Source organism: Polypterus senegalus, chromosome 3 (genome assembly GCF_016835505.1).
Source record: "Polypterus senegalus isolate Bchr_013 chromosome 3, ASM1683550v1, whole genome shotgun sequence".
NCBI lineage: Eukaryota > Metazoa > Chordata > Cladistia > Polypteriformes > Polypteridae > Polypterus > Polypterus senegalus.
This window is the reverse complement of record NC_053156.1, coordinates 261,327,940-261,353,992: the sequence shown is the minus strand read 5'-3', so window position 1 is coordinate 261,353,992 and position 26,053 is coordinate 261,327,940. Positions and strand designations below refer to the sequence as shown.

Sequence of the window (26,053 nt, the reverse complement as noted above, 5' to 3'; positions counted from 1 at the left end):
AAGGTGACTTGCCAGACATGTATCTATACAATACATTATAAACATCTAGGCACCAAAAAGATTTTAACTTTACATTGTATATGTGGTGCGACTTTCATAATTATAAGACAACAAATGTTATTTTACTTGTTAAATTCTGCAATAACCCTTTTTTTTACTTTATCTCTGCAATTACATATTTTTGCATTTCTTTTTTCCTTTTATTATTTGAGTTTTAAACTAGTCTATATGAATGTTTTCTGAAAGTGAAAATAAATATTAAATACTTACTTTATACAAGCCAGCATGGTCTGTGAATAAAGAGATGTTTGTCCAAGTCTTTTAAAACTTTGGGACCTACCAATTTATAAGACTAAATTTTGAAAGCATTTGTGTACACAAAATAAAATACTGCTAAATCTACATACATTACATGGAAATAATATGGCTGCACTTTTATGAATGTCTAGCAAACTCCTTATCTAAATTTCAATCTCTTCTAAACAAAAGTCTGAGTAAACCTTAATAAGCCCCTATTTAATGTGGTAGACTCCACTTGTATCCAAAGAATCAGCAGAGGCAAAACATACAGGTTATCAATACAAGAGGTGAGTGAAAACCAAAGTTTTCAGCTTTTACAAACTTTGTCAGTTTCTTCTTGAAACTAGGTTTGTTATATTAGAGCAGTACATAAACAGAATTCATTACAGTGGCAGCCAAATCAACTACACAAACACAGTGACAAATGGCACAGCAAAATATTACAAATGGCATATTTTATTGAACTGAAGAGCAAAACATTAAATGCAACATGTTTTATTGAATACTAGACAATTTAAATGCAGTATAGATTAAAATACAGTATAAACAAAAATGTTAAGAATATAAAAAGTAGTAAAGTCTACATTTTCCACACTTATCTAATACAACATTGGTAAGACAGATGAAATAAATAAGTATAAATATTTAATAAAATGAATGGAGATAGATGGATGTCTCTTATAGACATTTACTTTACATAGTGCACTGCTGCACCCATCACATGACAAACCAACTCAGGATCCCAGATTAGGACCCAAGTGCAACCATGCAACAGGTGATACCTCATCACCACACTGGTTCAGATGTAGGGGAACAGTGTAAGGTTTTTTATGATGACTGGAGTGCCAATTCTGCCACCAACCCCCAAGTTTTTCCCTGCAGGATGGTGGGCCTACATGCAGGGATGGATGCAGATTAACATCAAACCCAGGACAGAGCAATTGCAGGGTAAGGGCCTTGCTCAATGGCCCAACAGAGCAGAGTCCCTTTTGAAGTACAGTAATTCCTCCTCGATCGCGGGGGTTGCGTTCCAACCCCCCACGATAGGTGAAAATCTGCGAAGTAGAAACCATATGTTTGTATGGTTACTTTTATATATTTTAAGCCCTTATAAACTCTCCCACGCTGTTTATAAATATTCCCCGCACAGTTATACAGCATAAACCCTTTGTATTCTCTGAGATATTAGGTAAGATTCATTGAAATTATGTATGTAAACACACTGTTTATATACAGTAAAACCTAAATATTATTTTAAAGATATTGAGTGTCTCCGATATCACATATGTTACAGCCATTACGATAGACAGGCCACCAGCAATAAATACGTACAATGCAAGAAAAATTGTATACAGTAAATGTGTGTACAGTGACACTAAACATACATACATGTACTAAGTACTGTAAGTAGAAAATGAATTATGGTTACTCACCAACAATGACACGATGACTTGTCCAATAACGATGAGTTTAATTTTACTGCACAACAAAGGAGAGCATTACAGCACTTCTAAAGGAGCCTCTTCAGGCGACTGTGTAGCACCGCCGTTGTTCTTCTTCCGGCAGTCTTCAATCCAAATCCCTAAAGCAGATTCCATCTGGACTACTGTCTTATTACATCCACTTATAACTCGTTTTGCGCCATGGTTAAAAGGACACTGCGGCCGTAGATTTTATATTCTTTTTCCTCCTTTTTAAATAAAAAGAATCGTGGACTCATTGATGCCGTAATGGCGTCCTAGAGCAGTGTAGCTTTTCCCTTCCTTCGACATATCCAAAACTTCTACCTTTTCGGCAATTGCTAGCATCTTGCGTTGGCGCTTGGGCATGGCCCCTGAAGCAGTAGCAGATCATTTTGGAGCCATAATGAAGGGCTTGACTACGCACAAAGATAAACACAAAAGAGCACAAAAGTTAACTCTTTACATAGCGAAACACGTTGATGCTGAATGAGCGAGACGAGACTTCCTGGTTAAAGCCGCGGAATCGAATTTGGCGCTCCGTCGCTGAGCCAGTCAGCACACAGGAACTTAACTGCATGCTCTGATTGGTTAGCTTCTCAGCCATCCACCAATAGCATCCCTTTTATGAAATCAACTGGGCAAACCAACTGAGGAAGCATGTACTGGAAGTAAAATTATCCATTGTCCGCAGAACCCGCGAAGCAGCGAAAAATCCACATTATATATTTAGATATGCTTACATATAAAATCCGCGATAGAGTGAAGCCGCGTAAGTCGAAGCGCGATATAGCGAGGGATTACTGTATACAATAATGCAACATACAGCACAAATTTGAAGAAAACAGGTTCCCACAATTTAAGTGACGCCCTCCTAAAATGTTGTACCTCCTGGTTAGGGCCCCCCACCAAGATAAACCTAATGCTAACAAACAGAGCATGATCTAGTATCCAGTGCTAATGGTAGTCAAACAGCATTTTTTAAATTAGTAACAGAACCATTAATCAAAGCAAAATCCTAATTACAGAAGGCTATTGATGTATGAGTGATCAAATATTGTATGACTAGCTGTGTTACTGGCTTAGATGGGTTGAAATCTAAGTGATGTGTTGTGCATGTGCATGTATTGTGTCTGGTATAGAACACAATCAATCCCACTCCTTTGTGGTGGTCTTTTCCTCTTCAGACAAAGCTTCCCATTTCCACCGCTTCCTCTCAGCACTGCATGTTGTACTGATCAGTCTTATAGATGAAGTGCTTTGCTGGGAATATGCAGAGGTGGTCCCTACCACATTGGTGAGATTTAATAATTCAAGCCCAGTTGTTTCAGAGCTTTGATTCCCCAATCTGCACGCTGATTTATCATTGTTTTCATTCATCAATTACCCACTACACAAAGTTGTCAGTCATTGGAGTTACAACTATAAAGGTTGCACACATGACCTGAGCAGGTGCAAGAAAGTCACTGCCATGCTACTGTTGCCAGCATATAACCCTGGATAACAGAAACGGCTCTTATTTTTCATTTTATTATCATTTTTTACTCTTTTCCTATTTTTAGTTCTTTCTTCCTAACCCTAGCAATCAGACCGACACACAGATACACAAACACTTTTCCTTTTATTATTGGGGGAAAAAGCCGATTTCTGTCTGTCCAACAGTTACTCTCTTGTTGGAAATATTCAGTGGTAACGTTTCCAGAGCACCATCTATTGGAATATATTTTGCAGTGCATGTAGTAATAAAATGCAGAGCATTTTTCTATACAACAGAAAGCACATATCATAGCTAATGGCATACATCAGAGACATAACGACCAGACAAACACATAGTCACTTGTCCTTTTATTAGGATGATATCTCAAGGAATCCAGTTAACACAATGTTTTCAAAGGACCACCATTTTTTTTGGGTCTAAGTTGTTAAGTACTGAACTTCTACTAGACACACCAAAAGTAATATTTCTTTAATGCCCCAACCCCACCCCATGTCTGCTTTTTAATTTTTTCTTATGTACAGCAAATGCTTAAATTTTTTTAAATGGAAGAACGATATTGTGGCTTGATATGGAATAAAAATTGAGCGCCTAAATACTCATATTTTGACTTTACAAAAATTATACAGTTACATATTAATTCAGATAAAGACATATACAGTCATATGAAAAAGTTTGGGAACCCCTCTTAATTCTTTGGATTTTTGTTTACCACTGAATGAGCTTTCAAATGTAGCAACTACCTTTTAATATATGACATGCCTTATGGAAACAGTAGTATTTCAGCAGTGACATTAAGTTTATTGGATTAACAGAAAATATGCATCCTAACAAAATTAGACAGGTGCATAAATTTGGGCACCCCAACAGAGATATTACATCAATACTTAGTTGAGCCTCCTTTTGCAAATAAAACAGCCTCTAGATGCCAGCCTTTGATGAGTGTCTGGATTCCGGATGGAGGTATTTTTGACCATTCTTCCATACAAAATCTCTCCAGTTCAGTTAAATTTGATGGCTGCCGAGCATGGACAGCCTGCTTCAAATCATCCCATAGATTTCTGATGATATTCAAATCAGGGGACTGTGACGGCCATTCCAGAACACTGTACTTGTCCCTCTGCATTAATGCCTTTGGAGATTTCAAACTGCGTTTTGGGTCAGTGTCTTGTTGGAATATCCAACCCCTGCGTAACTTCAACTTTGTGACTGATGCGTGAACATTATCCTGAAGAATTTGTTGATATTGGGTTGAATTCATCCAACCCTTGACTTTAACAAGGGCCCCAGTCCCTGAACTAGCCACACAGCCCCACAGCATGATGGAACCGCCACCAAATTTGATAATAGGTAGTAGGCGTTTTTCTTGGAATGCGGTGTTCTTCTTCTGCCACACAAGGCGTTTTTTGTTATGACCAAATAACTCAATTTTTGTCCCATAAGTCCAAAACACTTTGTTACAAAATGAATCTTTGTTGTCTAAATGAGCATTTGCATACAAAAAGCGACTCTGTTTGTGGCGCGAGTGCAGAAAGGGCTACTTTCTCATCACCCTGCCATACAGACGTTCTCTGTGCAAATTGCGCTGAATTGTAGAATGATGTACAGATACACCATCTGCAGCAAGATGTTCTTGCAGGTCTTTAGAGGTGATCTGTGGGTTGTCTAAAACCATTTTCATTCTCTCTGATTACATTCCTTACAGTTCAAACTGACAGTTTAAACCTCCAAAACAGCTTTTGTAGCCTTCCCCTAAACCGTGATATTGAACAATCTTTGGTTTCAGATCTTTTGAGAGTTGCTTTGAGGATCCCATGCTGTCACTCATCAGAGGAGAGTCAAAGGGAAGCACAACTTGCAACTGACCACCTTAAATACCTTTTCTCATGATTGGACACACCTGTCTATGAAGTTCAAGGCTTAATGAGCTGATCCAACCAATTTGGGGTTTCAAGTAATCAGTATTGACCAGTTACATGCATTCAAATCAGCAAAATTACAAGGGGACACAAATTTTTGCACAGCCAGTTTTTCACATTTGATTTAATTTCACACAATTAGGTACTGCTTCACTAAAAATCTTTGTTTGGAAAACACCCCAGTACTCAGATGTTCCTAGGAAATGAAAGACATACCACTGTTATCTTTTTTGTTGAAAGTAGAGTAAATTATTATGCAGGTTGAGAAGGGTTCTCAAACTTTTTCATATGACTGTACAAAGTTACCTATTACATTTAAATTAAGGTCAAAAAAAGAGGTAAATAACTATGTCTATGTCAATGTCAACGTGAAGGATGAGTTTTCATTATGGCTGGCTCTACGCTCAGTCTGATTCTGTATTTGTTTTTTGAAGAAATGACAAAGGTTGCGTAACATTACTGATTAATATTAATGAACACTAATAAAGAAGGACTATTAAAATTTAACTTTGTTCCTCAATGTATTATAATGGAGCTGACAACTTGCATCAGCCTTCAATGGTACCCCATAGGTATGCTCTTATTAGGAAAGCATACTAAATCCAGTCTCATATCACTGATGGGTAATAATTAAAAAATTTATTTAACTAGTAGTGGGTTCATATCAAGATTTTTTCTGATATGTTAGACTAGCACAACAAGACACACACACATTTAAAAATTAATAATCTCAGTGCTTTAGAAATTACAAACAATTCACTAAAAGCACATGAAGCAACAATATTGTATTCTGCAACGTCAGTCTAGTCTATTAGTCTTTTAAATACAACTGTGGAAGGAGGCCTAATTACTTTATGTACTTCATGAGCAATCATTCAAATGTCAAAGATTACACACTAGCACAGGGAAAAATACAGCCAGCCTTATCATTAATCCCTTAATGGTGCTAGAATTTTACAATTCAGAATAAACATCACTGTGATCAAGTTGTTGATAATTTTGCAAACTCAAACAGCATAAAGCACAGTTCTTTACTTCCACTTAAGCCATTTATAACTATCCTAGAATAAAAACATCTAGTTATTTAATATCTGAAAACTGTGAATAAGCATTTTGATTGATCTAGTGCATTCACAATTAATTTACCCTTTCATCTTTCCAGCTGTATTTTTGAAGTGACATTCTAAGCACTCTTCCTACAAATAAGGGTTTTTGTTGTTAAGTGCTTACACATTCTATGTAAAATTTATTAGAAAGCTTGTCCATTCACTAATTACCTCAACTCATTTTGTCCAGGTCTGGTCACAAGGGTAAGAGCCTATTGTGCCATCACTGGATGCAAAGTAGTAAATCAACCCACAACCCATTATACTTAATGAAATTCAGCTTCTATAATTCTCCCAACATATTTTACAGTGAAATATTATCCAAGGCTTTGTCATAACAACAATATACAACAAACAATTTTACAGTCCTGATTAAATACTATATAAATACTAGAATTAATAAGGAATGTGTCAGAGTGATAAAGTAAAAAGTTCTTCCAATGCTGAAAGTAGAAAAGAAGGTTAGAGACATCACATGCATCATTAAAGGATATGCAGTATAGCTGAATACTGTATACAACGATATAAAGCTGAATAAAAGTGAAAAAAGAAAAAAAAAAGTTGGAGAAAACAAGGGGATAGCCTTTTTCTTTTTTCCTCCATTAGATTTACATGTTATAGTTCAAAAAGTATTGTTTTTCCAAAACAAAATAAGGACTTATTACAATGTGCATCATACAGACCAATTTCACTTCTGAATAACGACGTTAAAATACTCTCTAAAATCTTAGCCAAAGGATGGAGAAAGTGCTCCCCTCGGTAATATCACAAGACGAAACTGGATTTATTAGGGGCCGGCACTTATCTTCAAATCTTCGACGCCTGTTTAACGTAATATACTCACCAACTAAATCAAACACCCCAGAAATATTATAATCATTGGTTGCAGAAAAAGCATTCGACATGATTGAATGGAAATACCTTTTTACTACATTGGAGAAGTTTGGGTTTGGCCCAAACATTTGTGCATGGATTAAATTACTGTATACTAACCCAGAAGCTTCAGTTTGCATCAATAACATTTGCTCAGACTACTTTAAACTAGAACGTGGCACTAGACAAGGATGCCCCTTGTCACCGCTGTTGTTTGCGATTGCCATTGAACCACTGGCAATACATTGTCGAAATACTGATCAGATAAAGGGGATTAGCAGAGAAGGACTGGAACAGAAAATCTCATTATATGCAGATGACATGGTACTGTATATATCAGACCCAGAAAATTCTGTGCCTGCAGTCTTAGCAGCACTCACAGAATTTCAAAAGATCTCTGGTCTCAGAATTAATCTGAATAAAAGTGTACTCTTTCCAGTGAATTCTCAAGCATATAATATTAGATTAGATACCCTACCTTTTATCATTGCAGAACAGTTTAAATACCTAGGGTAAACATCACAAGTAAACATAAAGCTCTATATCAACAAAATTTGCCGTCTGCATGGAAAAAATTAAACAAGACTTGCATAGATGGTCAACCCTTCATCTCACACTAGCTGGAAGAATTAACACTGTTAAGATGAATATTCTTCCTAAGCTCCTTTTTTTATTTCAAAACATCCCAATATACATTAATAAATCATTCTTTAGGCAATTAGATTCAACAATAACCTCATTTATTTGGAATTCAAAACATCCACGCATCAAAAGAGCGACCTACAAAGACAAAAGGCAGAAGGCGGCATGGCTCTACCTAACTTCCAGTTTTATTACTGGGCAGCAAATATACAGGCGATAAGAACCTGGACACAAATAGAAGAACATACACAGGCTTGGACCACAATAGAAGTAAAATCCTGCAGTACTTCTTTGTATTCCTTGCTCTGTGCTCCAATAAACACACACTATCGGCAATATACAAATAACCCAATTGTGCTCCACTCACTTAGAATCTGGAACCAATGTAGAAAGCATTTTAAGACGGAGAAGCTTCTATCTGTGGCACCTCTGCAAGAGAACCACCTCTTTCAACCTTCACAAACATATGCAGTTTTTAATATCTGGAAAAAATTTGGAATTAACTTGCTTAGAGATCTTTATATAGACAACGCCTTTGCATCCTATGAACAATTACATTCCAAATTTAACATTCCAGCTACACATTTCTTTCACTATCTTCAAATCAGGAACTTTGTTAAACAGAACCTTCCAGATTTTCCTCATCTTCCACCCTCATCCATGCTGGAAAAAATATTGCTCAATCTCAAGGACTTAGACTCCATCTCTACAATATATAAAATCATTTTACAATCCCTCCCTTTCAAAGATCCAAGAGGACACTGGGAAAAAGATCTCTCAATTAATATATCAGAAGAGGAGTGGAAAGTAGCAATGCAGAGAATTCACTCGAGCTCCATATGCGCAAAGCATACAATTATACAACTTAAAATTATTTATCGAGCACATCTGTCTCGACTAAAACTCTCCAAAATGTTTCCAGGGCATGATCCAACCTGCGAACGCTGCAACCAAGTTCCAGCCTCACTAGGTCACATGTTCTGGGCCTGCACCAAATTAACATTATTCTGGACAAAAATTTTTAATTACCTTTCAGATAGCCTTGGACTCACAATCCCTCCTAACCCATTAACAGCTGTGTTTGGGGTTCTTCCAGAGGGGCTTAAAGTGGAGAAAGACAAACAAATTGTGATTGCATTCACTACACTTTTGGCACGCAGACTTATTCTGATAAACTGGAAGAACCGAAACTCTCCTCTTTTAAGTCAGTGGGAAACCGATGTGTTATATTATTTGAAATTGGAAAAAAATCAAATACTCAGTTAGAGGATCCGTACAGACGTTTTTCAAAACATGGCAGGATCTAATCAGTAATATTTTAAAAATAAGTTCATGAAGCATACAGAATTTATTAATTTAGGTATGTTTAAAAGCTGTAAAATTTTTATGCCGTTTGGCTTGTTCTCTCTCTCAAGGGTGGGGATTGATCTGTTCTTAACTCTATTTTTCTTTTTGTAAAAACTTGATTGCTTTGTACGGAGTGCAATAAAATTAATTAAAAAAAAAAAAAAAAAGTATTATCTTCCGATTCATTCTGATTTTAGGTGAGTTGTTTTTAAGGACTCACCCAACCATAACATAATTTATCCCGTATAAAGAACTACTCCACCCAAAATGTATATATTTTTTTTTTGTTACTTACCCCATGTGTTTAATTTTTTTTTTTTAAATGCTAAAAAACATTGTTGATAAAATACAACCCAAAAGGTGACCAATAATATACAGTACAATGGCAAACAATATAAAAAGTCAATCCTCATCACCTCACGTTACTTGTGTTGCATAATGCACATGTCAGCTAACTAGTCATTTGCTCAAAACATGCAAAACGCAAGCATTTTTTGCTAAATTATTATTAAATAAAGAATCCTTGAAATTCATTTTTGGATTTGGGGGAAATCATTTAAATCTAACACAGACTTTTTTGGAGTGGAAGTTAAAAAAACAGTTTAAAAATTAATTTGATAGTCATATGTTAGACATTTTTAATGCCATAACTTATTCTTTGTGATGTTTACAGTAATTTATAAATTTTGATTTGATAAAGTTAACATCCAGTCTTTCAAATAATGTTATGTACGCTATTTTAACTTTAAAGAAGTGTTTCATTTTACATAGAGAGATTTCCACACATTTAGCCAAAATACCAGATTTGCCATTGAAAACTAGCATCAGCAGAATAATATAAAATAATCAACAGAATGTAAAATAAAATAAGCTAAGAATTTTTTTTTTTCCTCCACCCATACCATACTGGTTTTCCTAACGGAGAATAATGTTCTGCAGCTTTAAGACAGTTTAGTGGTTATAGTGTGAAGTACTTAATTTAGGAAATCCGAGATATCTAGATGAAACAGAGTTAACACTTTCATAGCTCATATGAAACAGTAGTGCACAATGAATAGCACTGCCACTTTATAGATTTAGCATGCTAGGATATCAATCCAGTACCCGATTGCCTGCATGGAGTCTGCACATGCTCCATGTGTCTCTAAGCTGTTCTTCTGGGTACTCCAGTTATCCTCCTACATTTTCAAAGCCATGCAGGTTTGGTTAAATGGTCAAGGTTCATGTGTCAGTGGATCCTGTGATAAACTTGTACCCTGTCCATGCCCTTTGCCTGCATTGTGCCCAGTGCTGCCAGGATAGGCTCTTGCTCTCTTCTCCTCTAAATTGGAATAAGCATGTCTGGCAATGACTGAGACTATTATTAGTTTACCAGGGAACATAACCCATTTTCTTTGAGATTACCATAAACTCTTAAAGCACCATAAGAGAAAATAAAGGTCAATTCTTTAACCATAGAGAAAGATGTCCTAAAAAGTTCTTACTTTTCTGCTAAAATGTCCTTCTGTTTAGAGGTAGGTGGCTGCCTTAGCTGTGCATATATCTAGTGTTGAATTTCCTGAAAATTATTACAGCAGGACTGTAGAAACAATTTAATGGTAAGGGGTGCTGCTGACTACAAAGGCTATACAGTTAGCATACATGATCCACATAGTCCTAAATGATATACATGCAGTACACATGCTTGAGAAATTAGCTTCCATGTCTAGGGCTACTTCAGCAAAGGCAACCATCTATTTATTTAATTTAATAAATTAAAAATACAAACACAGCAGGCTTACTTTTTTTGCAAAATCCAATTACCTGAGATGTAAGCTCTAAAATTTTTTTCAGGCATGATTTGTTGTCCAGTAGGCCCTTCGAATGATTGTTTTGTTGCTGTAGTCCATAATAATACTTCTCAATTATTATTCCAACCAAAAAGAGTGTTATGGTACTCTCTGCAGCTCTCTTACCGCATTTTTGTCCATTAGCTTTCTTTCTTACTTGTTTGTATCCGTCACTGAATTTACTTTTCAGGTTAAGGTTTAAAGGCAGTCAGCCCTCCATAAATATTGTAAAGAAATGACAATCACACATCTCAATAAATAACTGGCTGCAAATGGTTCAGATAAAAAGGAGCAAAACTGAATATGAATTCAGGAAACAGTCCAAGTCAATTTCTGGAATTTTTCTTTGGATTTTAGCAAAGGAATGTACTTCAACCTGTTTTTAGCCTTTAATTTAACAAAGTTTAGTCGAGTTTCTTCTAAATCACAGTTTTAACAAAGAATAATGTGCAGCCAAATTCAACAGCTCTGCAACATGTAAGCTAGCATCCTACTACTGTATATGCATCTGAGCTTAAAAAAAATATACAATGAAAAAATATATTAAATCATACATTACAAATTAGGCATAATTAAAAGACAGTAGTTTTAAAAAGATACTACTTTTTAAAAATCTCTCTTTTATAAAAATCTCTCTTTTATAATAAAAAAATTTGGGAGGAGAGACGAGATATGACTTTCTCAGAAAGACACTTTCACGTCCTGCAAGACAAGACTTTGTGCCAAGAGATTTAACCACGACTGGGGCTGGAAATAAAAGACAAAGAGTAGATGACAAAGTAGAACGTCATCAAAAATTCAAAAAACGTTGGCGCGATACACATGCAGGGCAGATTAGAGATAATGCAAGTACGAAAATTCGAAAGTCTCAAAAAAATGATAGTAAAGATCGCATTAGCACAAATAAACAGAAATTATTACTCGGTGAAATAATGGAACAGTAAAAAGAGACTGAATATATTGTTCAGATTTATATTTTAAGTCGGAGACTTGTAGATCGTCTAATTCGTGTTCACATCAGGGAAAAGTACTGTTTCTTCATAATGAAGGTTTATCTATGAGAATTAAAAGATTTTTTGTTTGGTGAAAGTGAAATCCATATATGCGGTCACGCTTGGGTCACAGAGTTGCACAGATACACAGGAGATTTTAGAGACAGAAACATTATTCAAACATTTCAAAAAAATATAAGTCTCTTTCAGGAGAGAATTGAGTCTCTCAATTAAAAGAATAGAAAATCTTCTTCTTCAAAGGGGCGTGCCTTGGGAGCGGGACCACCCCCCACCCCCCGCAGGAGCAGAGGATGTCTGGGGGAGAAGACAGACAAGGCAATGAGACAAAAGGACAGCTGCTGTACAGGCTTTTAAATGTTTAAAGCGCCACATGAAATGCAGATCACGTGGCAGGGCAGCAGCAGAGAGCCAGCAGCTTATCGAGCAAAGAGGAGATTTTAAAAAATGAAGAAAAAAAAAAAACTGTATTTGTTTCCCATTGTATCACTGTTTAAGAGGGGGTTTTGGAGGATTGAGTGCATCTCGAGCATCAGAGATGCAAAGTGGTTGGCATATAGCACAGGCCGGGGGGTGGGGGTTGGCGAGCGAAGCGAGGAGGGGCAAAGAAAATAAAAATATAAATAAACAAATATGTGCAGGAAATTTGCACCTCAAAAATAAGAATTTGCAGGAATTGCTTAATTTGTGTGGGATACCTGCAATCCTGCACGGAATTTCAAGCCCCAATAAATGCTTCTGAAAAAATTAGTGTACATCATAAACAGGATAAACAAGTCAAATGGGACTGATTTTTTGAATTGAAGACAGGTCTTTTGACCAATGAATGAGGGTGTAAGGTAGATTATCATTAACCATAATATCATACAAGTTTTTATCTTTGTTCTACATGAAAGCATGAAACTAAAACATTTTCTCCTTAATTATCACAAAATACATGGAATAAGCAACATATAAAAAATATTTTTGGGTGAAGTATTCCTTTAATTCAATTCAGGATTAAAGGGAACCATAGCTTTCTATTGTTCAAAAAATAAATGTATTTGATATAGACTGATCAGGAATTGCCAAAAAAAAAACTTAATTGACACTGGTCTGCAAGTTTTCTTTTTACAATACCGCAATATTAATATTTGGACTCGGATATTTAGGAAAAAATACTATTGTTTTCCACTTGAAATATATTGCTTTCTACTAAACATCAGTGTAAAGGCACATTGCTTATTCTGAAATGATGTAACAATTAACACTTCAAATACAAAAATAACTACGACTAAACAATTTACAGTGCAAGACTGTAAACATTTTTACATCAGTTTCTTAATGCTTAGTTATGATTTATAGACAATAACAAAATAAAAAAAAGAAAAAAGGCTAAAATCTATGCTAGAAATAGAAATAATAACATTTTTACAAAGCACAAACATTGCTGAGTGACCTTTAATAAGCATTCCATTATGAAAACCATTCCAGAAATACTCCTGTTATTCATATCATCACCTAAATCTTACTTTAAATGTAACAAAGTCTAGACTAAGATAACTGGCAAATTCTCAAGGGAGGTCTATGGAAGCAGCTGTGCTGGTGCAAACATGTTCTACAACAGAAGCTAGCCTGAAATGAGGCTAAATTAAATGCTGTCAGCTATCAAGTCATTTCCATTGTTAAACCCAATGAAAAATCACAAACTGCAACAGACAGACAAACTATTTTTATCTGTTCGAATGGAAGTACTGTATTATTCCACTTAGTCACAGCAATGCTAGAAAAAAAATGTTACATACTTTGAGCCAGTTACATTAAAACTAGTGGATTTTTATCCCCTTCTATAACGACACAAAAATAACACTCATACTATTTTGACTTTGTGTTACTCAAGGAAGAATGCATCTGCAGCACACAAATAAGTACATCAAGCGTTAGATAAAACCATGAACACAATTGTACTGGATGTAGTTAGTCATCTGACTGCCTATTAATTGTAAAGACCACCCACAGGAGGTCTAAATTATCATAATAAAAGACTGAGTTAGGACGGAGCTGAAAACAGACAATATAAGCTACCTTTCAAAAAAAAAAAAAAACACACTAATTTTACAAGACTGATACTGTATTATTTACTATGAATGTATTGGTGTTCTAAAGACATTACCTTGGCATCCCATGCTGATAAATTTGCCTTTGGCATGCGGAGCTGTGTCTAATTCTATTTACATTAAACATTAAGGCGGTTATTTCAGTTAACTTAACTGGGTGACACTGCTTTCACTGTAGAATTATGTAATCATTCATAATAATTTTGCTACCTTGCACTGTAAAAGTTCTGTTTAATTACACAAATATTAATGCCTGTTGCCATCTTCACAGATGTCTATTTTTGTGCATATATACTTAGCAAGTTTGTATTTTCACCATTCATAACAATGCTGGAAATATTCTTCCAGGACTAATAAAAAATTCCTTAGAGAGCACATCAAGAGCAAAGCTAATATCACAATGCTAGACTTAGGCAAGATCTTCTCTATAAGACAACATACACTTGCACAAACACTGCCACTGGTTTGCTACCAACCTCCTGACCACACAAAAACAGGCACGATTATGAGTTTATCTTACTTTATCCTTACTACAATATATGAAATGGTAATCGCCTCTTTTTCTATAATAAACATCTAAAATTACGTACTGTTGTTCACTAGAACTGGATCAAGGTCATGAGAGCTGAAGCTTAGTATCATGGCAAGCTCCAACCCAAGACAGTACACTGCGTAGTAGTGCTGGGCGATATGGAAAAATCATATATCACGATATGGATTATTTTATATCACAATAACGATATATATCACGATATACCACCCACAATAAAGTACGTTTTCAGTTATTCTCTGAAAAGTTTGACAAAAATATCATTGCATACTTTTTTTTGCAACGTTATTTTGAAGTGACATTTAACTGAACTGTCACAAATGAGAAAAATACATTTTAGTTTAGCAATATAAATGTATCAACTGACAACAGATGTGGTGGAGGTAGAGCTACAGTAGCCTTCACATTTTTTTATCCATATCATAGTTATTTAAATAGTATTATCAAAATAAACTTTATTTAAAAAAAAAAGTTAAAGTGCACAACCATTTCAAGTTTCTGAGCAGAAAAGCACTCAATTATAAAAAATAAACACAAAACATTTTTCAACCTTGTAGTGCAAAGTTTGCAAACCAAAATAAAGTATCAAAAGTAAATATCAGAGTTGAACATAACACTGTTTAAGGCATTAGCCATGAATAAAAGTGCAAACAGTTTTCTATCGTCCCCACAATACATATCGTCATATCGCCCAGTACTACTGCGTAGTGTAGAAGATCACTATATAAAACAATGTGGTTTGTTTAGACAGAAAAAAAAAAAAAAGACTATTTAAATGTGTCACACACATGTGCATGGCAGCTAAAGAGGACTTGAATAAGGGCAATTCCGAGTCAGATCGGGATGTGGCAGAGTGCACTGACTTTTTTTCTTGCTTTCCTGCAGACCATCCACGAAAGATTCCACCTGGCCCTGTCGATGTCACTTCTGGGTCCAAGCCTATGGAGGAAGACCTTGGTGGCTCCGGCCCCTTTGATGTCATGTCCGGGTTTGAGCCTATGACTGAAGAACCTTATGAGCCCAACCCCTCTGACTTCACTTCCTGTCTTCCCCTTTAAAAGCCTCCACCTTTTCCTTATTCCCTCAGTTCTGTTTTGGACTCGGTTTTGTGCACATCAGTGCTGTATAACATTTTGCGACTTTGCAGCCAGCATATCAAATATACGGGTGACTACCCCAAACCTTGCTGTGACAACTGGTATACATTTTAAATATCATCGGTCTACTATAGAAGACCTAATAACCTGTACATCTTTTCAATTTCTTATTTTCAGGAATGCTACAAACGAGAGATCATTCTGTTAGGAACAGGCACAATGCCTGATCCTACAATTAAGAGGATGCTAGTGCAGCACAAGGTGTATATAATAGTATTGTGCAGAATACATGAACTAAAGAAATTACTGAACTACTCCATTTTTTCGAATGGAACTATACCAGTATGAAGCTAAATTTAGTACCGGCAGGTAATGATTATGTATTGGCACCTGGCATTGGAACCCCCAGACGTGATTAAGGACTCCTTAATGACTCCAAAACTCAGAGGGACAAAACCCCAATCACCCCCCATTATCTGCCATGAGGTGTGTGCATGTGTGTGTGTGGGAAAGTGCATGTGGTGGGGACAAAACAGCTGGCAGCCAAAAAGGTGGGGTTGGAATCCATTATTTGTGTTGGCATCATTTCAGTATGGATATTGTGGTGCGAAAGCTAGTTTCAGTACCAAAACCTAAATTTCAGTTTCCTTCCAACAATCTCTCTATTATAAAAAAAAAATCCTGGAGAGAAACACTAGGACGTCGAGACATGATCTTCATGTGAAAATCACGGAAGACGCTTAAAAGAAACTGTGAGATGAAAGAGACTGGTCACGGAGCGTCTTGCAGGGACCTTAAACATGAGACTTTGTGCCAAGAGATTGACCCAGAACCGTCTCGCGATGACGTGGAACATGAAATTCTTGCAAGACATGCCCTACTTACAATCAATATCAGATAAGCCCAGAGAAGGCAAAACACTCAGTCGTGTAAAGGAGGCTTTGAACACACAGATCCAGGGCTCTCAGCACATATAAAGCGTATAAGGACAATGCATTATAAATGAGACATAGACGACTAAGCGAAGAAGAAAGTAGCGCGGAGAAAAGAGACTCAAAAGTGTTGAAGAGAAAAAAAGACAAAGAAGAATCTAGGTGCAAATTCAGAAAATAAGGAAAGTAATTATCAGCCTGGAACAAGTGGAACTGAAAAAAAGCACATCCAATCTGGCTCAGAATTAAAAGACAGAGAGTAAAAGACAAAGTAGAACTTCATAAACATGTTCACAAACGTTTGGCGCTATACACATGCAGAGCAGGTTAGAGATTATGAAAGCAGTGGAATTCGAAAGGCTCAAAAAACAAAAAAAAAAAGTCACGATACACATGTGGAGAAAGTTAAAGAATATGAAAGTAGGAAAATTAGAAAGTATAAAATAAAGATCACAGTAGCGCAAACAAATGGAAATTATTACTCAAAAAAGGGAAAATAATCACCACAGACCAGGTGTCATTGGAAAAATAAAGCAGGACAAAGCGAGGTGAGAAATAAAAGTAAAACGTCACAAAGAGGTTAAAAAACAAGGGGGCCAAACACATGCAGAACAGGTGAGAGATAATGAAAACTGGAACACAAAAGACTAAAAAAAAAAAACGTAGGCGCAAAACATGCAGAGCAAAATACAGAATATGAAAGCAGAAAAAAACGACAGTGTCAAACTAAAGAAAGTAAACATCGCATTAGCGCAAAAAAAGAGAAATTATTACTCAGAGAAATAACGAAAGGCGAATAGAGATCGAATATATGGACATTGGTGATATGTTATGCTTTGAAGTTTAAGTCAGAGAATTTCAAAAACGGAGTTTACCTCACATGCATTTATTGGTTACTTTGGAAAAAAAAATTATTAACTGCTGATGATGTAGATAATTTTATCTGTGCTGAAATTCCAAACAGAGAAACCTATTCTGAATATGGTACAAAGTCATTAAACACATGTTTCACTGACCTCATTAAAAAAATTCAGCATATTCGGACTCGAAAGATTCCAAATATTGTTTTTACAGAAGTTCTGAAACAAAAGTGAAACTAATGAAATAGCAACAAACCAAAGAAAAAAAAAATCTTAAAAATGTGTATCCGGAAAACCAAACATGGGGGTTGGCGAGCGAAGCCCCCTAGTTTTATAATTGTGAATCTAAATGCTCCATAACTATTGAACTGGCAAATCACAAGATGAAGTCTTACTCTAGATTCAATCAGCCCCACTCCAGGAGTTACTTCTCCATGTATCCCACTAACTTGAACAGAGCAATAAGCCTGCTAGGCCAAAAAATAATCAATGATAGTCAGAAATGATCCATTAAATCCAGCAAATAAGCCATACAGCAAAAATGATTTGACATTTTAATAAAAACAGAAGCTAAAAATGCAAAATGAGGATGTTCATCAACATGCATTTTTCATTTCAAATGATTTTTGAGCAAATATTCACTAAGTAAACAGTGAAATTGAAATTACTTGGAAATTATCAAAAATACAAAGAGTTTAATAAAATTACAAAACTTCTCTTTGGGGAAAAAAAACTTCATAAATACTGATTTTTCCCAATGCTTGTTAACATTCAAATACTTCTTGATCTGCAATTTTTTTGTAGAATACAACATGGGTTTACAGCTCGTAGCTCAGTCGCCTCATGAGTGTTCTAAATTCCAATTCCTTGCCCAAACACATGTCTATATGTAGTTTGCACCTTTCGTATATGACTGCATGGGTTTTCCTTTGACACCCCTAAAGACATATAGGTTGCATTAATTAAAATGAAAATTTCAAATTGGCTCATGTGTGAGAAAGAGTATGCCCTCCAAGGATGTTTCCTGACATAGTGCTGTGGGGGCTCACTCTGGTCTCCTATAACACTGAATTGAATTCAGTGGTTTTGGAAATGTTCTGTGAATTATGTACATTTTGGCAAAACTTCCATTATCAATACGTTCCATTTTTCAATCGCTATCTACAAGTCTCTTAGTCCAGATTTAAATTTTTCACATGGCATAAAATGTGCTTAATTAAAGCTATACAGTGCTTTTTGTCTCTTTTCTCCGTCCTGCCTTCTTTGAATGCCTGCGATTATATCATGGATGGGATGTGAAAGTCAGTAAGATTTGAAATGTAGACGTGAGTTTGCTTAGTGGATAACATTTTGAACTGTAAAACGTTAAGGTTAGTGCTCACAATGCTAACCACTGGATGACAATGTGACTCAGAATAAGTGCCAGTACTCAAACTATACAAATGTTAAAACAGCTATACTCTGTATCTTGTCGTTGAGAAAACTTGTTCTCACCTCAAAGAAATCACTCAGCATTTCTGGAGGAGCACTTTATTGCATAGAGCACGAAGCTGCTTTAGTTCAGTGAAGTGAGCCGCACTCGTTCAGCTGGACCTCGTATTTGGTACAATTCTTATCACAGTATGACCTCACTTGGCACATTTTTCATTATTATCTGACTCTTAATACACAATTCCTCCATTCCCCATTTGTCTGCTTACATCACCAATATCTTCCCTTGCTTAATGGACATAATTATTTTCTGTCCATCACCTGCCCCTGTTATGTTGAATCGAGAGACAAATCTGCCATCTGGCCAACAAGTGACCATCACTTCACTCAATCACCTCTCACATTCCTAACCTTTGGCTGGTAAATGATGTATTTTTCCTAGACTACTCAGTAGAATAAAAAAATACAGGAATGAAGCTTTAATATTTAACTCTTATATTACCTGATACTTTTGGTTACTATATGTGTTACTTTGAATACATATGAATTGCCTATATATTTATTCTCTGCAATCTCCGGGTCACTTTTATTAATAGTGTCAGCTAAATGAAAGGACGATGCCAGGGAAGCAACACATTATAACAAAGTATATCTGGAAAGGCGAGATGAACCTTGTAATATCCAAAGCAAATTTTTAGATTTAAAAAATAAAAACTGAACTGGACTCTTTAAACAGACAATCTTGTATAAGCATGTACTACTAAATTATACAATAATAATACTTCCACTAAAATCAAGGCCGGGAAAGAAAAAAGCCAGGAGGGCAGCCAAAACAATACAAAAAGAAAGCACTTATAAACATGCATCAAGTGAACAGCCAAGACAAGAAAGAGTACTAGACATGAATCAGCCCAACTTTAAACAAAATTACTGCTGGCAAAAATTAATGACTGACAGATGTCAAGGTCTATAAAAGGGCAACTTTCCAAACAACATGTTCAATATGCATTCATTTAACAGAAAGGATGCACAGATTCGGTCTGTACAGCTTACAAACAAGTAAACACGGGACCTATGCTAAGCCATTCTGTTTTATTCTCTATGAAGAACCACTATACATGGGACACTTTTGCTACATAGCTTTCTCAGTCAAACTGTAGTTGAGTCTTACATTTCCTGGGTTGTATTCAGGATACAGTATATTGCTGTATTTTCTTAGTTGAATCACGTTTTGTTATTACATTTTGTTCTTTACATTAAAATAGCAAGTGAAACAAGGTGGATAAGGGGAAAGGTGGGAGACATTTATACTAGCAAGACCAAAAAGTTACTTTCAAGTAAATGGGAGATACATTAATCAAGTTTTTTTTTTTTTTTTTTAATCCCACTGACATCTCAGAAATCACGAGAACACTATTAGATTTTAGTATGTGCTGTTCCGATTCAGTAAATAAAAGTTATTATAATTATAATAAATCACAACTAAGTACTTCAGTAAAATTTGACTGATGGGGAATGGCCATCAGCTTACCTGTCTGTGAAAAAATGTGAAAAGGAATATATTTACCATCCATTATCTATAAAAGAAAGGGCAGAGCAGACTCTTTTTCTTTAGGAGACTGCATTCCTTTAATGTGGGAAGTGACATCCTTCACATCTTCTACAACTCTGTGATGGCCTGAGCAATTTTCTACATTGTGGTGTGCTGGACTGGTAACATCACTTCAAGAGAGAAGCACCAAATCAAAAAGCTAATTAAACCATCAGCTCAGATATAGGACTCACACTGGAATCCCTGGAGGTCACAGCAAAGGAGAGAATTAAAACAAAACTGAGTGCTATTATGAACAATACTGCACATCCTCGCCCTGACACACCAACACTGAGGTCTTTCAGCCAACAAATTATTCAGCAAAAGCGTGTCAAGGCAAAAGCAATAAACCTGCATAATGCCTGACTGGGATTGTGACTGCCTAGGCAGAAGTTTCCTTTCTTTTTAATTTTCCTGATTTTAATTATTCTGGTGTGGTTTAGACCATAGTGTGTGTGTGTGTGTGTGTGTTTTGATGAACCACGGGTTACAAGCATGGGGACTTTTGGAACCCGTGGTCACCGCTAGGGGACGCATGGACCTTTCTAGGGCCTTATTTGGTCATGCTTCCGCCACACCCAGAAGTGTGGCCAGAAGAAGCTTGTCAGGCACCTGGAGTCCATCCAGGTACCCTATAAAAAGGAGCTGCCTTACTCCATAAGGTGCCAGAGTCGGGAGGAGAAGGATGAAGCTGCCTGGGAGGAGTGGAGAAAGAAGAACATTTTTGATTTGTTTTGTGTTGTGCTTTGTGGGACTGTGCTGTAGCTGAGGAACATGTTGAAGACGCGACTCCCTCAATGGAAGAAAATAAATCTTTTGTTTTTATTTTTACCTGTACCTCCGTTGTCAGTCTGTGTTGGGTCGGGCGCTTATATAGCGCCTTTCACTATATTATATATATATAACAAAAAAAAATCTTGGGAGGGAGACTAGGGAGACGAGAAGTGATCTTCTCGGAAGACAATTTAGATTTAACCATGCCCGGGGCCGGAAATAAAGGACAAGTATTGTTTTTACAAAAGTTTTAAAGTAAAAGTGAAAATAATGCATATGTAACAATTCCCATGAAAATAAGAATCTCTTTAAATTGTATATCCAGTAAACCAAACCCGGGGGTGGGCAAGTGAAGCGAATATATTTTCACTTATTTATCTACCAATATGTATTTATTCAATTAAATAAAGTTCTACCTATCAAAGTTCCAGTAAGCATAAGAAGGAAAACAGCCTTGGATAAAACACAAGGCAGGGAAAAACTCACCAACAATTACTCACTCTAAGCTAACCGAAAATCTCTCATGAACACAATCTGCATTCTCTTTGAATGTACGAAGAAAACTTACACAGACAGAGGGAGAACTCCATACAGGCAGCATTTGGCTAGCATTTTGACTGTGTACTCAGGACATGTATGGTATTATTACTAATCACTGTGCTACAATATGTTTATTATATACTGTACTGTAATGGGAAAAACCCTGATTGGATTAATGCAAATGCCATAAAGTTACAGTTATGGTAAAGGGGAAAATACAAAAGGTATCAAGCAGGACTGTACCCTAAACCTCACAATATCTCTACAGAATACATACATTTTTTAACACGTTTAGGAAGACTAGATCATCTACACACATGCACACATATGTGAGGCAAGTTGAGAGTTTTAACAGAGGACATTTCTGAACACATCATCCAAATGGACTGTTTATAATAAATTGGTGCAAAGACTATTTCTCTCAGACAAGTGTGTGTAACTCTATTAGTCACGGGGTAACACAAATGGTGATGAATATATAAATATTTAGAAACTCAAGTAAATAATAATCTTCAGTATACTGGAAGAGTAATGAAAAAATCTATTCTACATTAAGTCTGCACTTCATGCTGGCCTTTTCTTACATTGTAACCCAGGGTATCATCACTTTCAGTTCTATTGCTTGATAAAGTAGCTTGACAAAATCAAGTTCTTCAGCAGGTTTCCTAACAGGAGGACAAGAATTATTGGAATTGATGTGAATGACTTAAAAGATGTGTGCCAGAGGTCAATAAGGAAGAAACTGGTAATGATCTTAGCTGATGAACGCCACTTAATTATATGCATCATTGATTTTCAGCAAATCAGCAAAGATAGTCACCTTAACAGACCTGTACAAACCATTCTGGAAATCATTTTCTTCAACACCACCATACTTATTTTTCAACAAATTATATATAAAAAAAAAACAAGTAGCAAAGAGTTAGGCATATACCGTGTGTAGGTGCATATGCCTAAGTGAAGAGGTTATTATGAAAAAACTGCAAATCAAACTTTGTTACATACTGTTATACACACAGTACAGTAAAGAGTAAAATGCTTAGCTGATAAACTCCAAGACTGCATTTGAAAAATACAAAAAATAAACAATAAATATGTAGCTGTACTTCATATGTTCCCAAGGGGAATTTAGAACGTTGAAGAGGTTATGACTCTATAATTATCAATAAAAACCAATATGAACAATGTCATCAGTAATGTGCATCATATTAACAAAATGATTTATAAACAATAGGGCATCAGGTAGCTCTACACATTGTCCCCAGTTAGGATGTGTATTGACTGTAGAAAGGAACTTCTTCTCAGGTTCTCTGAACTGTCTTTAGGCAGCAGTATTGTTTCCCTAACCACAGCAGAGAGAAGAGGCCACTTCTGGGATGTCTGGCATCTCTGATTATTTTCTTCATCTTTGCCTGACATCGCAGTAATATAGATGTCCTGGATGTTAGACAATAGTTCTAAAATTTTTGAAATGCATCCTTGTTTAAACATGACTTAATAAAACACCTTGGGTTTAACAAAAATGGAAATGTTTAGGAAACACCTCAAGTTGCATCCACAGATGACATTATCATGTAATAAAGCCATAACCACGTGAACCTTGAACCCTCTTCTCACTTATAATTGCTTCAAGTATAATAACCTCACTTTAACTACATGCTAGCCTATATCGAACAGAATGTCAGCAAAAAGGATTGTTCGGTGTTCCATGAAACATGGAGAGAAAACAAAAAGAAACTGCCTAGTAATTAGTTATGTTAAATGTTCAAAGCATATAATACATTAATAGACACGGGTTTATGTGTAAATTCTTTAATATGACAAAGTATTGTTTCAAAATTTCAAAAGAATAAAAAGAAATTAAAGAAGGCTGCTAGACCGTCTAGGTGTCTGTAAACGATTATCTCCTGTAATCACAAGTGACCGCCTATCCTTACTCAACCTTCCCCTGCTAATCTACAGTACTAAGAAGGAATGTCAATTACGCATTCCTGTCGCTTGTTGATGTCACTGACACACCTAGGAACAATCTTCAAACTATACTTACTTCAGCCTCGCACTATATAATATCCAGTTGTGTAATCAATGTTGTTTAATAAAATGTAATTATTTAATAATTAACTTGATCACTGTCCAGTTTCGCCAGGTGTGAAAGGAGACGAAGCACAAACTGATTTTAACCATCCTGAAAAGAACGTCCGAAGAAGACTGCACATCTTTACACGGGGCACTGGATTAGCTACGAATCTTTTTCACACCAAAACCTTAAAAGAAATGAACTGAAAGCTCGCTGCTTCTTTTGACTGTGTCAACAACCGCGTCTGGAGCTACACGATCAAGTCTCATACAGCATTAACGGCAATTAGCTGTCGTTAATGGTAGCTCACATAGCCGCCTTGCCACGAGCTCCCAGTGGGGATGTAATTAAGTTGTCTTCATTAAGTTACTATTAGTACTGTCATTATTTGGAATTCACGCAGCAGTGTCACCACACCACAGTAGAGTTCAGCCCCTGGAACTAAACCGGATTTCCTAGTAACAATGTAAGGGCTTCAGGTGACCACGGACGACTTCCCTGGGCCCCCGGAACTCCGACACTGTCATAATACACGCTAAATATTCAATCTATCCCCTTTATTCAAATTACTTATGTTATTTCCCTCTTTAATGTCCAACAAATCTGTCCAATTAGGGGCTCCAGGCATTTTAGATCTCAGACTCCCACCTCACCGAGGTGCTTTTTACTTACCTATTAGTACAAACGAGTCGGTCCGATAATGCGCCTTGGAAGATCATAGAGGAACCGCGAATCAATATTCCAGAAATCTTCAGACGTGGGAATGGATACTACCCTGCCTTCAAGCCGGTGTCAGAAAGGCAGAGACACGCGTAAGCATACGCACTGGTCGGACACAGGGCAAAGCAGGAAGCAGAACGCATGAGACGAAAAGTCAAACGAACTAAGGAAGAATGGACCGAGCCGCACACCGTAGGCACGTGAGGCGTTCAGAGGGCGGGGAGTTAAGACGGTTGGTGGCCTGGTATAGAAACGCATGCGCAAAAGCTAGTCGCTGCTTGCGCGCTTCAATCAATATCAGCGGGTAGCGGGCGAGTCATGAAGAGAATTTAAAATCAGAGTAAAAAGTACACTTCCAAATCGGATATTTGATTTTTAGAAACTGGAAAGTTTAAAAATATGTAAAAAATGTTTTTACTGTGATTATACAATAGTGGAAATGTTTAGCTGGTTTGGAATAAACTTAACACATTTGGTTGCGTATGTATGGAGGACAACATTAAACACGTAAATATGCAAATATATAAAAGCACTGTGAAATGTGACAATAAGTTATAACAACATGAAACGTGAGTATAAATAATTGAACTTGATACGAAATATATTTTTTTGCTTATTATGTCGTGCAAATATTAATGTGTTTATTTCAGTGGCAGCACGTGGAACATGAAAGAGGCACTGCAATGAAACTTGAGAGGACGGGTTCCAGCGGGCTTTTGTAAGTCGTCCTCAGGTAGACGCGCGCGCTCTTTGCGTAATTTAGAACTGCTGTGGCTCATGCGTATGCTCAAAAGTTGTGGCTCCGGCCTGGCGGAAACGAATGCACGAAAAAGTTGGCCTGGATTTTTGTGCGAAATGGCAACTTTATCTAAAAAAAAACAACTCTGAATTCATCGTTAGGAGTCTGCAAATTTGCATTTACAGTGTTTGCTCCCAAAGTGGCACCGCACGGCCGACAATTTACGTCCTGTCTATTGACAATTCATCAATCAAAAAGCATACCCAGCAGAACCCGCCCTCTCAACTTTAAGGTGACAGTTTCCATTTCAGTGTTTATGTTGTGTGCGTGTGACTGAATCAAATAATTGAAGAAATAAATACATAAGCAACAAAAATATTTGTGACATTTAATTGAGTATTTGAAAGGTGCTATATAAATAAATTGCATTATTTGGCTATTACTATCTTCTATAATTTGTCACATTTCATTGTTTTATTTTGTCTGAAATATCCCTACATAGGAATCGGTTTGATTGGTTTTCTAGAATTAAAAAATATTTAGAACATACTGAATTATGCAGGTCTGAGCATAGATTAATGTAGTTTTCATGTTTGGTGATTCTAAATTGGCCAGTTGCAATACAGTCAATTAGCAGGTCTTTAGGAACTTGAGAATAGTACTGG

The 26,053-nt window shown here is 36.3% G+C and overlaps 1 protein-coding gene across 2 annotated transcripts in view; it reads right to left on the bottom strand.

The window, feature by feature from the left end:
• dnajc5ga (DnaJ (Hsp40) homolog, subfamily C, member 5 gamma a) overlaps positions 1-24,834 on the bottom strand; it is a 60,257-nt gene extending 35,423 nt beyond the window's left edge. The window contains exon 1 of one of the 2 annotated variants that reach the window (XM_039749003.1): positions 24,602-24,834. The gene's annotated coding sequence lies outside the window, so the exon portion shown is untranslated. The remainder of the gene's footprint in view (positions 1-24,601) is intronic. The other variant, XM_039749004.1, reaches the window with a different exon arrangement.
• Positions 24,835-26,053: the final 1,219 nt, after the last annotated feature.